Here is a 14,135-nt window from a genome sequence, read left to right as displayed (position 1 = left end):
CATGTTGGCCGGTGTGGGCCAAAAGGCCTGTTTCCACACTGTATCATTCAACGACTCTATGATACCACCCTTTGTGTGAAAAAGTTACCCTCAGATTCCTGGTAAATCTTTCCCCCCTCACCTTAAACCTTTGTCCTCAGGTTCTCGATTCCAATGTTAGACTTGCACCTGCCAAGACTGATCTTAGCTGAAAGCAAATCCGCGAGCTGCATCTCCCTTGATGAAAGCAACTCTAAGGTGGTCAGAGAAACCCTGCCTAGTGTCAGCGAGGAAAATAGAGCATCACCTGGTGGGGCCTGAACCTGCCCCACTCATAAAGCAGTGGTTTAAGTCGGGTTGAACCAGCTGTCAAACGAACAGAAATGTCCTCAACATTTGAAGATTGTTGAGGACATGTCCTCAAGATTGAAAAACGATTTTAAAAAAAGCTAATAACATGCTGCTGAGTTACTCCAGCATTTGTGTCTATTATTTGTAAACTAGCATCTGTAGTTCCTTGTATCCCTATCCTAATGAAACAAGTTAAACTTGTAAAGTAGTTTAAAATTATTTTAAATGATTTAAAGATAATTTTAGAACTATTATAATCAATTTTTAGTTGAACTCTGTTCCAAAAATATAAATTGTGCACAGCCGACCTTTCCTCCCATCAGCCAGGTGACTCCATGAAATGAATGGGGAGCCTGAAGCTGTGCCAGATCCAGACAAGCACAGGTTCACAACTGCTGGGAAATTGCAACAAGTTGCAGCTTTGTTGCTGGACTCCAGAAGGAGTCTGGTGTTGGATAACTCTCAACAAATTGCTAGTAAGCACCACTTAGCACGTTTAGTACGTGTGGTTTCATGCACACTGATGTGGGAATCCTGAATTTCCTGACAGTTGCACAGGAGAATGTCAGCATTTCCAAGTAGAGCAGGCAACCTTTATTAGGAAAATGCAGCCCACATTTAAATTGCAATTTAAAAAAAAAAAGAACAGCACAACATGTTTATTCTTCTTTGCGTGTGTTCGTCATCATTTTGTTTTATTACAGTTCAGCGAGAGAAACCTTTCAGTTAATGAGGCTGCAGCATTATCGGAGAAGCATGGAATCCACACTGAGCTCATAAAGCATTGATACTTGTTGGGTTTGATGAGGCTTATGCTATGTATATTGAGATAGTTTCCTCCTAACAGTTTGTGGCTGAAAGAATCGCACTTCAATACAAGCACATATATGAAAGTTTAAATATGATCAACAACCACTCTTTGTTGCCAATATGGAAACAGCTGTACAGCCAGCACAATATGTCCACTGTTAGAATATGGCTTTCAGCCACAACACTTTTCTAAACGTAGCTTACAATTAGATTTCAGCTTGATAACATCTAAATTGGGAAGTATATTTTCATTCCTTCTTAAAGGGGCTCAATCTTGAATTAAAAGGAGCGTCATGAGACGTTATATTTTACAATCCCGCCTCAACCAGCCATTTTGACATGGAGGTGATTAATTCCCACTGAATATTCAATAGATACTGCTATTTCAGTCTGTTTCTTCTCCCTCCCCTGGCTATCCAAAAGACAACCGCTTGTCTGCACCCACTAAGGATTTCCTCTGGAAACTCAGCCAAAAAACTGACAAAACTTAGTCAGTGAGGGTGACTGAGTTTAATAAATTAACAAGATTGAAATTAGAATTTAGGATCTCTACTATCTGCTGCCAATTCTAATTAGAGGGAATTGCAGGAAATGATGAGTGACCAAACCAGAGATATTAAATGGATTTGGCAAGCAAGTCAAACTCCTAAACAAACGCCGTACTATGGTGGGTCCAAAGGTTCAATGGAGAAAGGCCTCAAGCATTGTCAGTGCACAACGTATACTTGGGTTAATGATCAAGTAAGTGGTAAGGGTAAGTACAGTAGAGATTCGATTTCGAGACTTGCTGGGTAATGGGAAGCCAATCAATGTGTGGCCTGGTCCGAAGGAGAGTGTTTGGTGCGGATTTGGGACAGAGTGAGGCTGGGCATTGGGCAGGGAAAGAGCAGTGCGTGGTAGGGTCAGGGCCTCAATAGAAAACAGGAACCTAGTGGATAAGTGGTTGGAGGCATAGATGGATATCAGAAGCTGGACTGATCAGAGAATTGGGGGCATTAGAGGACGGAGGGCAATGGGGACACTGGGGATGGGGTACAGTGGCAGCTAGGATCAATCTGAGGATTTGAGAAGAGGAGAGTCGTTGTGGAGATAGAAGGAGTTGGAGTCAGGAATGGGAGGGGGGGAGTAATCAGGGCATGCTGAAACCACTTATCACCATGGTGATATCATGGTGATAAGTGTGGCTTACCTCAGTGGAGGTTCAGTTTGGTGCTCTTCCAGGAGTTACTAACAATGGTTGATTCGGAAGAGATGTGCATCCGAAGAGAAATCAGGTAAAATGTACAAGAGCAACTTACACCAGAAGTGCCCTATTACATTTCGAGGAACCCAAAATGATTCAGAAATGGTTGTTATCACATCATATTCCATGGTTTTGTCCCTCTATATTAATGTTCTATTATCGTCCAATTTGGCTTTATACTAAGGTAGACACAAAATGCTGGAGTAACTCAGCGGAACAGGCAGCTTTTCTGGAGAGAAGGAATGGGTAACGTTTTAGGTCGAGACCCTTCTTCAGACTCCAGCATTTTGTGTCTATCTTCGATTTAAACCAGCATCTGCAGTTCTTTCGTCCTGGCTTCAGACAAATATGTTTAGATCTTCCTGTAAAATAGATAACTTGATACCTTTGGAATTTTCGTTACAATATGTTCAATATGTACAATTGGGACATTTTGTTTTATGGGAAGGATGTAGAAGAGAAATGGAGGACATTTAAAGGTGCCATTTTAAGAGTACAGAATCTTTATGTCCCTGTTCGGTTGAAAGGAAATAGTAAAAATTGGAAAGAGCCATGGTTTTCAAGGGAAATTGGACACTTAGTTCGGAAAAAGAGAGAGATCTACAATAATTATAGGCAGCATGGAGTAAATGAGGTGCTTGAGGAGTATAAAGAATGTAAATAGAATCTTAAGAAATAATTTAGAAAAGCTAAAAAAAGATATGAGGTTGCTTTGGCAAGTAAGGTAAAAGTAAATCCAAAGGGTTTCTACAGCTATATTAATAGCAAAAGGATAACGAGGGATAAAATTGGTCCATTAGAGAGTCAGAGTGGACAGCTCTCTGCAGAGCCAAAAGAGATGGGGGAGATATTGAACAATTTATTTTCTTCGGTATTCACCAAGGAGAAGGATATTAAATTATGTGAGGTAAGGGAAACAAGTAGAGTAGCTAGGAAACTATGAGATTCAAAGAAGAGGAAGTACGGACACTTTTGAAAAATATGAAAATGGATAAGTCTCCAGGTCCTGACAGGATATTCCCTAGGACATCGAGGGAAGTTAGTGTAGAAATAGCAGGGGCTATGACAGAAATATTTCAAATATCATTAGAAACGGGAATAGTGCCGGAGGATTGGCGTACTGCGCATGTTGTTCCATTGTTTAAAAAGGGTTCTAAGAGTAAACCTAGCAATTATAGACCTGTTAGTTTGACATCAGTGGTGGGCAAATTAATGGAAAGGATACTTAGAAATAATATATATATATATATATATATATATATATAAGCATCTGGATAAACAGGGTCTGATTAGGAACAGTCAACATGGATTTGTGCCTGGAAGGTCATGTTTGACTAATCTTCTTGAATTTTTTGAAGAGGTTACTAGGGAAATTGATGAGGGTAAAGCAGTGGATGTTGTCTATATGGACTTTAGTAAGGCCTTTGACAAGGTTCCACATGGAAGGTTGGTTAAGAAGGTTCAATTGTTGGGTATTAATGGTGGAGTAGCAAGATGGTTTCAACAGTGGCTGAATGGGAGATGCCAGAGAGTAATGGTGGATGGCTGTTTGTCAGGTTGGAGGCCAGTGACTAGTGGGGTGCCACAGGGATCTGTGTTGGGTCCACTGTTGTTTGTCATGTACATCAATGATCTGGATGATGGTGTGGTAAATTGGATTAGTAAGTATGCAGATGATACTAAGCTAGGTGGTGCTGTGGATAATGAAGTAGATTTTCAAAGTCTACAGAGAGATTTAGGCCATTTGGAAGAGTGGGCTGAAAGGTGGCAGAAGGAGTTTAATGCTGATAAGTGTGAGGTGCTACATCTTGGCAGGACAAATCAAAATAGGACGTACATGGTAAATGGTAGCGAACTGAGGAATGCAGTTGAACGGAGGGATCTGGGAATAACTGTGCATAATTCCCTGAAGGTGGAATCTCATGTAGGTAGGGTGGTAAAGAAAGCTTTTGGTGTGCTGGCCTTTATAAATCAGAGCATTGAGTATAGAAGTTGGGATGTAATGTTAAAATTGTACAAGGCATTGGTGAGGCCAATTCTGGAGTATGGTGTACAATTTTGGTTGTCTAATTATAGGAAGGATGTCAACAAAATAGAGAGAGTACAAAGGAGATTTACTAGAATGTTGCCTGGGTTTCAGCAACTAAGTTACAGAGAAAGGTTGAACAAGTTAGGTCTTTATTCTTTGGAGCGCAGAAGGTTAAGGGGGGACTTGATAGAGGTCTTTAAAATGATGAGCGGGATAGACAGAGTTGACGTGGATAAGCTTTTCCCATTGAGACTAGGGAAGATTCAAACAAGCAGACATGACGAGAATTAAGGGACAGAAGTTTAGGGGTAACATGAGGGGGAACCTCTTTACTTAGAGAGTGGTAGCTGTGTGGAATGAGCTTCCAGTGGAAGTGATGGAGGCAGGTTTGATTTTATCATTTAAAAATAAATTGGATAGGTATATGGACGGGAAAGGAATGGAGGGTTATGGTCTGAGTGCAGGTAGATGGGACTAGGGGAAAATAAGTGTTCGGCACAGACTTGAAGGGCCGAGATGGCCTGTTTCTGTGCTGTAATTGTTATATGGTTATATGTTCAGTCCAACCATTATTTTGAATTTGTACAACCCTGCTCCTTATATAATGGTAATCAAACTCGATGCTGAAAATCTAAAATAACAACAGAAATTCTTTGTCTTTTCTGATGAATGGTCAAGATGTGAAATATTAATTTGTTTATTTTTTCCCACACTTCTGCTTGATATACTGAATATTCCAGTATATTTGTTTTTGCCATAAGTGCCTGCGTTGACTCTTCGAAAGAACTAATTAGTCACACCCTTTTATTCATCGCATAGGAATTGAGGTACATGACTAGTGATGTCTTAGATTCTATACAAAATATTAAAGAGGAGATATTAGCAGTTATAAAGTTTATTAAGGGGGATAAATCTTCAAGGCCTGACCAAGTACTTGGACTTAGGACTTGTGACAAGCTAGGGAGGAAATTGCAAAGGCCCTGCAGAGATATTTAGAGGACAGTTAATGTTGTGCCTTTATTTGAGAAGGGCAACAGGGAAAGGCCAAGGAATTACAGGCCTGTGATGGGAAGGTTATTGGAGGAGATTCTTAGAGACAGGATCTACCAGCATGCGTGGCTTTATGCGTGGGAAATCCTTTCTCGCAAATTTGATTGATTTTTTAAACGTATTCATCGAGATAATTGATGAGGGCAGGGCAGTGGTCATTGTCTATATAGACTTTCGCAAGGCCTTTGACATGTCCCGCATGGTAGGCTTGTCTGGAAGGTTAGATTGCATGGATCCTAGATGACTTAGCCAACAGGATTCAAAATTGGCTTGGAGGAAGGAGTCAAAGGGTAGATGTGGAACAACGTTTGGCTGATTGGAGGCTTATGACCAGTGGTGTGCCACATGGTCCATTCTTGTTTGTTACATACATTAACAATTTGATGACAATGTAGTTAACGTTAGTACATTTTTGGTTGACATCAATATTGATGATATAGTAGATAGTGAGGAAGAATATCTAAGTTTACAAAATCTAGATAAGTTGGGAAGGTGGGCAAGGAATGGCTAGTGGAATTTAACTCTCACATGTGTGAGGTGCTGCACTTTGATATGTCAAACCAGGACAGGACTTGCACAGTAAATGGTTGAGCCCTGGAGAATATTATAGAACAGAGAGATCTTAGAATACAGGTGCATGGTTCTTTGAAAACAGTAAGTCAGGAGTACAGTGTGGTGACAAAGGGATTTGGCATGCTTGCCTTTACTGGAAAGGGCATTGAGTATAAATGTTGGGACATCATGATGCAGCTATACAAGTCATTGATGAGACCACTCTTCCTATCCATACATCTGTCCAGGAACCCAAACAGAGCTTTGGAAGTGGATACAATAATGCTCTGTATCTACAGTAGTTCTGCAGCATCATCTTGGAGTATTGTGTGCATTTCTGGTTATCCAGCAATAGGAAGAATATCATTAGGTTGGAAAGGGTACAGAAATGATTTACCAGAACATTATCTTGACTTGCTGGCTTAACATAGGGAGATGTTAGATAGACTGGTACTTTTTTCTTTGAAACATGGAAGGCTGAGTTGTAACCTTATTGAGGTGTGGAAGAGGTGAATGAATAAAGTGAACCCCACAGTCTTTTTCCCAGGACCGAGGATTATAAAACTACAGGCATAGGTTCAAGGTGAGGGAAGAGATTTAAGCTGGACCTCGGGAGCAATGTTTCACTCAAAGGATAGTCTATATCTGAAATAAGCTGCCAGAGGAAGCTATAGAAATGAATATAATTCTGACTTTTAAAAGACATGTGGACTGCATGGATAGGAAGAGTTTAGAGGTCTGTGGGCAAAGCGCAGGCAAATGGTAGTAGCCCAAGATACCAACATGATTAGCATGGACAAGATGAGCCAAAAGACCTGCTTCTATGCTGTACAGCACAACTCATCCTACAAACATATCTCATACTTTCAAAAAATCCTATTGAATCTGCATCCACCACTCTTTCCAACAAAATCCTTGCCTGATTTTTTTTCCGCTCATTTTCTTCCTCAATAATATCTTCTCTACTTAGCTGATCATGATTTTTAAATTTTTGTAACCAAATCATTTCATTATATTTGCTTTCTCAATGTATTAAAATCTTCAGCATTCACATGAATCCCATGCGTATACTAGTTCTCACCTGCTCCTGGTCTAAAGCCTTTACCCAAGATGGAATGTTGCTCTAATTGGTCCTGTAGCCTGCAGATTTCCTCAATCTCTCTGTCCTTTCTATTGAATTGAATCCTTTATTTGTCATTCAGACCTTTCGGTCTGAACGAAATGCTGTTGTCTGCCACTTGGTAGGGGAAATAATCTACAGTATATTGCCTGTTGTGACAATCAACTCCCAAATCTATATCCTAATCTTCTACATTTATTTTCCCATACTAATCTCATTTTGATGTTACCCTGCTTACAAAATATTTTTCGCACAATGTTTACATCTGAGCAGCTGGGAGATAAAAGGAATTTCAAAACAGTTTCTCTTTCTTCTGAAATATATTGGATTCTTTAATGATGAGCAATATAACCAAAAGTTATTTTCCTGTTACATGACTTAACGAGTTACATGACTCACTATATTACCCATCCCACCCCTTGCACCTCACCCAGCAATCATCTTTACAGAGATGCCATTGTCCCTATCTGCAGGCTGATAAAGTTTCAAGTCTGTGTTACAGCAGGACTGCCAACTCTCACGCTTTGAGCGTGACACTCACGCATTTCAGCCAATTCTCAGGCCCTCACGCTGAAGACATAATTCTCACGCTATCTTCAGTCCCTGCACAGCAATCTTTGCTGCACAGTTTGTCTCTTTGCGCCACATGACAGCGATCTGCACGGATTGGGGAAGCGCGTCGGTCCCGGGCAGCGGGTGTCAGCGCTTTTTGTGTGCAGTCTGCGATCGCTGCGCTTCTGGCTGCCACGGCAACCTCGCTCCCTCCCTTCCTCCTGCCCTTCAACTCACACGGCAGCGCCAGCGCCAGCGCCGCCAATCCACGCTACACCGTGCCCGCCAGACTCCCCATTGGGCGGCCGGGGAAAGAGAGCAAGGGGAGAAAGAGAGAGAGAGAAAGAAAAAAAAAGGGAGGGATGGAGGCAAAGAGAGACAGGGGAGGGAATGTAGAAAGTGAATGAAGGAAGGGAAGGAGAAAGGCGAGAAAGAGGAAGCGTGAGGAAAAAGAGGGAGAGTGAGGAAAGAGAGGGAGGGGAGGAAAGAGAGGGAGCGGGAGGAAAGAGGGGGGATGGGGGAGGATCTTTTCCCTGGTTGTTCTATGTGTGTGTGTGTGTGTCCTTTGTGTGTGTGCTTGTGTGTGTGTGTGTGTGTGTGTGTGTCTGTTTCCCTGTGTGTGTGTGTCTCCTTGTGTGTGTGTGTGTGCCTCCCTGTGTGTGTGTGCGTGTCTCTGTGTGTCTCTGTGTGTCTCTGTGTGTGTGTGCCTCCCTGTGTGTGTGTGTGTGTGTGTGTCTCTGTGTGTCTCCCTGTGTGTGTGTATCTGTGTGTGTGTGTGTGTGTGTGTGTGTGTGTGTGTGTGTGTGTGTGTGCCTCCCTGTGTGTGTGTGCGTGTCTCTGTGTGTCTCCCTGTGTGTGTGTGTGTGTGTGTGTGTGTGTGTGTGTGTGTGTGTGTGTGTGTCTGTGTCTGTGTCTCCCTGTGTGTGTGTGTGTCTCCCTGTGTGTGTGTGCCTCCCTGTGTATGTGTGTCTCCCTGTGTGTGTGTGTATCCCTGTGCGTGTGTGTGTGTGTCTTCCTTTGTGTATGTGTCTCCCTGTGCGTCTGTTGTCACATCCTGGCCTTAGACAGGGCTGCCAACTCTCACGCTTTGAGCGTGAGAGTCACGCATTTCAGCCAATTCTCATGCTGATGACAGAATTCTCACGCTGTCTTCAGTCCCTGCACAGTTTGTCTTTTTGCGCCATATCACAATGATCTGTGCAGTCTGGGGAAGCGCGTCAGTTGGCGGCTGTGAGTGACGTCGCATCTCTTCTCTTCTCTTCTTTCTTGGTTGGATGTGCAGCCGCCGACAACATGAAGCAGCCGGAGACAAAACTAACCAGGTGAATCGGTTGTAAAATATGGGGAGGACCACAATGAGGCCAAACATCTAGGACAGGGTTCGGCAACCTACGGCACATGGGCTGAATCCGGCCCGTAACCCGAAAAACCACATTTTTTTTCAATTCTTTTTCGCAGGGTCGGGGCAGGCGAGCCGACCTGAGAACTGCAGCCAGTCCCTGGGACGCGAGCTGATCTGGGAATGGCAGCAGTCCCTGGGCATGCAGAATGCCAACTTGATCATTATGGACAAATTGGGCCAGCCATGTACATGTTGTATAACTCTGACTCTATGAAGATCTGAATGGGCTTATAATGACCATTTAAGCAAAATTGCCCCCACTTTCCCCATTTTGATTCTTGAGATTAATATCCCTTTGCTCTGTTAACAGCGTTAAAGTACTTATGAGGTCGAGTCAGGAAAGGGAACATGATATTTCTTTTTAGTTTGCTTTAATTTGTTAGTTGATTGTTTGTTTAATGCCATCATTTCTGAAATGGTCTTAAAGTTACTTAACTATTATAAAGCAGTAATAAGTGATTTTTGTCCAAACAATTGGAACTTGCATAAAATGTTTGCATTATTAGCAGGACTGCCAACTCTCACGCATTGAGCGCGAGACTCACGCATTTCACAAAATTCTCATGCTCTCACGCTGATCACAAAATTTCTCACGCTCAAATATCTGCGGGTGCTGAAAGTTCAAAATAAAGCAAAAATTGTTTTAGAGGTGAGTAAAAACCATGAGGGGAATATCAGGTGAATGCATAATCTTTTTCCCAGGATATGTGATTCAAGCACTAGAGGGGATTGGTTTAAAGCAGGGCTGTCAAACTACCAGCACCAACCCCCCTCCCCCTTCCTCCCTGAGGCACGGCACACACCTCCCACCCTCACCTCCGGCGGCTCTATGTCCGTCGACCGCTCTGTCCACACCCCATGGAGTTTTAACCCTGGCCCGGAGCCAGGAGCGGACCGGGTGAGTGGGGGCGTTGGTGCAGCCTCCGGAGTCTACTATGGGAGGGGGAACACCCCCTCCCACACCCTCCCCCCCCTCGGTTGCTACGCTCCCTCGTAATTTATCACTCTCAACTCTCACCCAATGTTGGCAGCCTGGTTACAGTGTAAGCTGGTGTGAATATTCCTCTTCTTTCCTTTCCTTCCTGCCATGAACCCAGCACTCGAATGCTCATCCTTTTCACGCTACTGTCATCTACTCCCTGTTTCTCATGGTATCAAACTCTCCCTCAAAAAAAATCTTCCTTTTGTTGATTTCCCGCCACTTTATCTGAATACACGGGGGTTCTGTTGATCAAACACTCAGAACAAGAGAGAGTTAGATATAGCTCTTAGCTTTATGAATGGAAGCAAGGGATATGGGAAGAAAGCAGGAACAGGGTACTGATTTTGGATGATCAGCCATGATCATATTGAATGGCGGTGCTGGCTCGAAGGTCCGAATGGCCTACTCCTCAACCTATTTTCTATGTTTCTATGTATCTTGATGTTTCCCCCACTCTTGAAGCTCTGGTAAAACCTCATAAAGTTTGTTCTCTTTCATTTAATTTGCATTGACAGGTTATTTGCAATACAATCTTGGAAAATCTCATGATCCAGATACTAAAGTTTCTTTAGAAGCTCCTAAAATCATTTCCAAAGCTGTCTACTGCCTCATACATTTTTCTGTGCCATAAAGAATGAAGTGCTATAGGAATCATTACTCACCATCTGTTAGTCACAGTGTTGAGTATACTTTGAGCTATGGCTTAAGTACACTTATGATTGTGTAACACAATGTTAAACACACTACTCAGGTTGGGGAACTTGGAGCAATTATGAATAATGAACTATTGACATTGCCCAATCTTTAAAATAGTGAAATAATCCAATGAGCAGTGTAGTTTTTTATATATTATTTGATCCCAATATGTATTTATTTTAATATTTTAAAATATATCTGAACATTTTTTTCATTGTATTTACTTACGTTTTATTATCAATTTCTGTGTATGATTCATTAATTGTGATTTGAATCCTTATTTTTATGAACATAAATGCAAAGACTTACATTTTCCAGAAACTTTCTGAATGTAACATTTTCATTGGTATTGAATTGAATTGAATAAATTTTATTAGCCAAGGAATTTGCCTTGGTGCTTTGCTTGCAAGTAACAACATGATAACAATTAAGAATAAAACATTATCATTTAAACATGTGAAGAATGAAATAAAATACCAGAGCAAAAGGAGGCTACAGACTATTGGTTGTTGAGTAGAGCTACTGCTCGTGGAAAAAAGGTGTTTTTATGTCTGGCTGTGGTGGCTTTGACAGTCCAGAGTCGCCTTCCAGAGAGAAGTGCTTCAAAGACTTTGTGGCCAGGGTGAGAGGGGTCAGATATGATCTTACCTACTCACTTCCTGGCCCTTGCAGTGTACAGTTCATCGATGGTGGAAAGGTTGCAGCCAGCAACCTTCTCGGCTGATCGAACGATGCGTTGCAGCCTCCGGATGTGATCCAATGACAGAGGGATTCAGGTACAGTCAACTGGGAGAGTTTGGAGTACAGTAGCTCTGGCACAATGGTGTTGAATGCAGAGCCAAAATCCACAAACACAATCCTTGCATAAGTCCCCTGGCGGTCCAAGTGCTGGAGGATGAAGTGCAGGCCTAGGTTGACTGCGTCAACCACTGATATATTGGCTTGGTATGCAAACTGCAAGGAGTTTGTGATATTTTTCAGGTGGGCCAGCACAAGTCTTTCAAGGGTCTTCATGATTACAGAGGTCAGTGCAACAGGCCTGTAGTCATTAAAGCCAGTAATCCTTGGCTTTTTGGGTACAGGAACAATATTGGAGACTTTGAAACAGGCAGGGACAGTGCAGATTTGCAGGGACTGGTTGAAAAAGTCTGTGTAGACTGGTGCCAGTTGTTTGGCACAGAACTTGAGGATAGAGGGGGAAACATTGTCTGGTCCTGGAGATTTCTGGTTTTTTTGTGTCCGGAATAGCTTCTCCACCTCCTCAATTTCTATTGTTAGGGATGGAGAAGTGGCCAGACTGATGTTGGGCAGCAAGGAAGTGGACAAGGGCTGGAATCAGGCTGTAAGTGGGTGTGAAGTGGTGATTGGGGAGGAGTGGGTGAGGAAGGGTCCAGTCTTTGTGGACTGAGTCAGGCTGTGAGTAGGTGTGAAGTGGTGATTGGGGAGGAGTAGGGGGGAGGGGTTACTGGGGTTATGCTTCTGTCTATCGAACCTGCGGTAGAACTTGTTCAGGTCGTCCAAGGAGCGGGTTTTGTTCCTCTTGTAGCTGGTGATTTCTTGCAAGCCCTTCCACACTGCAGAAGAGTCATTAGCTGAGAACTTGCTCCTCAACTTCTCAGAGTACCTTTCCTTGGCAGCTCTGATTTCTCTTCTCAGCTTTTACTTGGCCTGTCTGTAGAGGTCTGCATCCCCGCTCCTGTAGGCCTCATCTTTAGACTGGCGGAGCTGTCTGAGTTCTGCTGTAAACCAAGGCTTGTCATTGTTGAACCAGATCTGGGTCCTAGTGGGAATGCAACAGTCCTCACAAAAGCTGACATATGATGTCACAGTATACAAATAATGCACAGGCCTGAGTACATCGGTAGGAATTATGTGCACAAGGTAACTTTGGAATGGTTTAAACACACGAGATGCAGCCGAGTGTATTTTAGACCATTCCAAAGTTACCGTGTGCACACAATTCCACTGAAGCACGAAATAGACCTGTGCATCATCTGTTTTATAGAATGGGGGAAAAAGTAAAAGTAAAATTAAAATCTGCTATTTTCAAATCATGCTGTCTAAGTTCTAACAATAATGCTGAATAGGTGAACACTCTGGGGAAAGAGTGTTTTATTGCAAATGTCTACATTACAGTTGTCCACGTAGTGCCGCTGTACTCCATAGCATATGTATTGGGGAGATTATTTGGTGGAGAGGGTACCGTTCCCCTTTCACAGCAACGCGTAAAACGACGAAAGCATTTTGTCCAGTTCCGATGTTTTGTCACTTGAAATGTCTACCAAATTGACGTTTTTGAACTTTGCAAAATTTTCCAACAGAGAATCCAAACTTTATTGATTTTTTGGTACTGGCAGCATCCGATTCTTCCAGCAATGTTGATAAATCATCGTCCGTCAGCAACTCAAACTGTGGCTCACCCGCACTCGCTATTTTGTATTGCGCGCGCAGCATCAAGCAGACAGCAAAAATCCCCCAACAATACCGTGTATCGGTATCGCTATAGTATTGTATCGATATCGGTTTTCTGGCCAGTAAAAATAATTACACGGTACAGCAGCGACTTTTAGCCAATCAGATTGCAGAGATTCTTAGACACATTCTATAATATCTATATATTCATCGAGGCTTGAGGTGGCTTCCCTGAAGAGTGACCAAAGCAGAATTGGTCCACTTAAGAAATAGTACAAAATAGTGGGACCACTACCGTATTCTCACTTGCCTTAATTACATAATTGAGCAGTAAGGAGTCATACATGAGATTAGGTAAGCTTGCAGCCACATATCCACTCCCTCATTGTGCCCACCTACCTCCATCTCCATAACATTACCCACCTCTGTCAGTACTTTGACTCATCCACTTCTTTGTGAAATCTGAATTGGGCCTTTCTAACATTCCTCTGATCAATTTTTCCATGTTTAATCCTCTGTAATAATAAACTAATTAAAACTCTTAAAACTCAAACGTAACTCCCCTTCAAAAACACTTGTACAGGTACATGGATAGGAATGATTTAGAAGAATATTAGTCAAATGTGGGCAAATGGGAGTAGTTTATATGGGCATCATGGTCTGCAAGGACGAGTGGGGCTGAAGGGCCTGTTTTCATGCTCTATTCTCTGCAAACCTGGTTCAAACAAACACTTGTGCTCACTGACTTCCTTCAGTTCCAAGACATTGATTGTAACTTTCTCATCCTGGTTTAATTTTCTTGCACGGTTTCACTCTTCCCTCTCTTTGTAGCCTTTGCAGACCCACGTTTGTAGTAAATTACTGGTCTCTCATACATCCACAATTTTAATCACTCTGAATTGGCATTGTCCATTCAACTTGCTGGATCTTAAACCCTGGAATTCATTCCCCTCTGGC

At 42.5% G+C, this 14,135-nt stretch overlaps 1 protein-coding gene across 4 annotated transcripts in view; it reads left to right on the top strand.

Annotated features, from left to right (window-relative positions):
* hecw1 (HECT, C2 and WW domain containing E3 ubiquitin protein ligase 1) overlaps positions 1–14,135 on the top strand; it is a 462,878-nt gene that overhangs the window by 395,131 nt on the left and 53,612 nt on the right. The gene's annotated exons all lie outside the window — the stretch shown is intronic.

This window comes from Amblyraja radiata, chromosome 2 (genome assembly GCF_010909765.2).
Source record: "Amblyraja radiata isolate CabotCenter1 chromosome 2, sAmbRad1.1.pri, whole genome shotgun sequence".
NCBI lineage: Eukaryota > Metazoa > Chordata > Chondrichthyes > Rajiformes > Rajidae > Amblyraja > Amblyraja radiata.
The sequence above is the reverse complement of the archived record's forward strand: the minus strand, read 5'-3'. Positions and strand labels throughout refer to the sequence as shown.